Below are 3,268 nucleotides of genomic sequence, written 5' to 3'. Positions count from 1 at the left end.
TGAGGGAGGCGGCGGGGGCACGTGGGCGGCTGTGGTGGACGGAGGGGGCGGCGGCGCTCGAGGGGGAGGAAGGGGAGAGGGAGGTGGCGGGGCCGTGTGGGCGGCTGCGGCAAACAAAGGGGGCGGCGGCGTACGTTTGGGGAATCTGGCAAGGTAGGGAGGGAGGCCACACTGAGGTGAGTAGGTGGTGTGGGGGAGGGTTCTAATGGCACACCTAAACCTAGTGCGCCATAAGTACGACTGGTCAGGTTATATACAACCTAACCCTACCTAAATCAGAACACGCCCACTAGCCTGACTGGTCAGCACGCAACACACACACTAGAGGTCATGGGTTCGATTCCTAGGCTCCCCAATTTTTGTTTTTACGCATTTAAAATGTTGTTCGATATTTATTTGTGTTTAAATATGTTCAAACTTGTTTAAATCATAACAGTATTTTTTTAATAAAAATAGTAATAATTTTTTTAAAAATATCATCAAATTTGTTATTTGAAAATATTTATGAATATGAAAAAATATCATCAAACTTTTTATTTGAAAATATAATCAAATTTTTTTTTTGCAATTTTAGTTGCATTCATTTGTGACGGTGGAGCGAGCCGGGGAGGGTACGGGGGGTCGGCGGCGGCGGTGGAGTGGGGGAGGGTGCGGGCCGGGGGTCGGCGGCGGCGGCCGGTGGAGCGGGGGAGGGTGCGGTGGGTCGTCGGCGACGGTGGAGTGGGGGACCGGATCTGGCGAGGTGGGATAGCGATCGAGATGGAGGGGGATCGAGATCGAGTGTCCATGAAATTTAAAAACATTCATGAGTTCAAAAAGTGCCCATGAAATACAGTCGAGAAATGAAGACTACAATTTAAATACAATTGATCTTAGCTAGCTATCTGTTCACAATCTTCTTGCCCTTCTTTTTCGCAAATGGAGTTCTTCTGTGGAATGGACGTCCTTTAGGTAGGGTGGTCCTGCTTCTTCTTGTGGTGTATGCTGCTATTTCATCGTCGTCGTCATGTTCGATCTTCGTGTCGCCGTACTTGTCGAAGTCTTGCTCATTGGCTACTCCATCCATTCCGATGATCTTCCTTTTGGCTCTCCTCACGACAACACGACTGGGCTTTGACGGGTTGGTAATGAAGAAGCATTGGTCTACTTGGGAAGCCAGTACCCATGGGTCATTTTTTGCGGTGACGTTTGCGCCCGCGGTCTTGGATTTGGCTTCAGGTATAACCATGGTGGTGAAATATCGGTCTTCTTTTAGGACGCTCTTGGCCCATCTGACACGGAACATCAGGACCTTCTCTCCAGCGTAGCTCAGCTCCCAGATCTCCTTGATCCTTCTGTAGTATCTGTCCTTGTCGTTACCGGTGTAGGATTCCATCGTTACCCCGGAGTTCTGATAACCATCGCTCTTCATGTCCTTGTCCTCGGTGTAGAATGTGTAGCAGTTGATATCGTACGCCTCATAGGTCATCAGGTTGTGCTCGGCGCCTTGTGACAAGGCGAGTATGAGTTGTTCTTCCGCGGAAGAATCCTCATGTAAAGGGTACGACAGAAGCTTCTGCTTGAATCAATGCGTGAAACATGAGTTGTGCTCTTTGATTATATCTCCGTCCGTCCTCTGTTGGCCTCGGTCATTGTACGTCTTCTCAATAAAGGTTTTGTCCTCTACCACCCAAGGATCGACCACGTCTATGTGTTGTAGCGCAACTAGGTTTGCTCTTTCAAAGTCGGCGAGTCGACCCTCGAAGTCGACATGCATTTCGCGGCGACCCTCACAGTGACCCCATCCAGCGAGCCTGCCGAGGTGCCTGTTGACGGGCAGACCAACGGGGTCCTCGATGCCTAGATAATTCGTGCAGTAGGAGATGCACTCTTCGGTCAGAAAGCCCCTGGCTATGCTTCCCTCTGGACATGACATGTTGCGGACGTAGCCTTTGATGACACCATTCATCCTTTCGAACGGCATCATGCTGTGCAGGAACGTCGGCCCGAGTTGGATGATATCCTCCACGGTATGGACCAGGAGATGCACCATAACATCGAAGAATGCGGGCGGGAAGTACATCTCAAGCTCGCATAGTATCACCATGATCTCTTCCTGTATCCTTCTGAGTTGCCTCACGCCAACCGACTTCCGAGAGATGACGTCGAAAAAGTTGCATAGGCTAAATAGTGTTTCATGGACGTGCACGTCCATGATCCCACGGATTGCAATTGTAAGTATCTGTGTCATCAGCACGTGACAGTCGTGAGACTTCATCCCGCTGAACTTCTGCTTCGCTGGGTCTAGGTATCTGCTTATCTTCCCCGCGTAATCGTAAGGAAGTTTTACTCCTACGAGGCAGGTGAAAAACTGCTCGATCTCCTCCTGACTTAGAGTGAAGCACGTGGGAGGGTAGTAATTTCCGGTCTTCTTGGCCTTTTTGCCTTTGCGACAACTTTTCGTATCCTGCTTCGCCTCATCATCATCATCATCATCATCATCATGATCATTAGCGTGAAGCTCCTCCCCGATGCCCATTGATTCCAAGTCTGCCCTTGCTTTCGGCCCATCTTTGGTCCTCTCTGGCATGTTGATTAGGGTACCAAGTAGACTCTCGCACACGTTCTTCGTGATATGCATGACATCAAGGCTGTGAGGCACACGGTGGATCTTCCAGTACGGCAAGTCCCAGAAAACAGACCTCGTTTTCCATACCTTCAGCAGCGGCTCTGGCGCATTTCGCTTCTTTCCCAGCTCTAGCGCCTTTTGCTTCTTTCCCGGCAGTGGGCAATCTTTCCAATTTTTCAACAGCTGGTCTATTTCCTCGCCGCTCCTCGTACGCGGGCGTCTTCGGGGTTCGGTTTCACCATCGAACAGATCCTTGTGTTTCCTCCACGGGTCATCGTCGCGAAGCCATCTTCGGTGTCCCATGAACACGTTTTCGAAGACCCGGGATCTCTATCTACCTGGCGATATGTTGTGTCATCCATGCACCTGACGCATCCAGAAAATCTGGACCACCTGCCCCGCGAGATATCCCTAACCGAGTTAGTCATGCACCGTCGTGAGCAGTGCGGCTCTCATAGGGAAATATTCTTTCTCTGCGGCGTCCCACATATTTTAGCAGTCCCATATACAGATTGATGTTGTTCCTTGGCTGTTTCGGCCCTTCGATTAGCATACTCATGTGAATGTACTTCCTCTTCATGCACAACCAGGGGGAAGGTTGTACATCCACACAAACACAGGCCAGGTGTATGTGTGCTTCTCTGGCTGCCAAACGGATTG

This window comes from Triticum dicoccoides, chromosome 6B (genome assembly GCF_002162155.2).
Source record: "Triticum dicoccoides isolate Atlit2015 ecotype Zavitan chromosome 6B, WEW_v2.0, whole genome shotgun sequence".
NCBI classification, from domain to species: Eukaryota; Viridiplantae; Streptophyta; class Magnoliopsida; order Poales; family Poaceae; genus Triticum; species Triticum dicoccoides.
The sequence above is the reverse complement of the archived record's forward strand: the minus strand, read 5'-3'. Positions refer to the sequence as shown.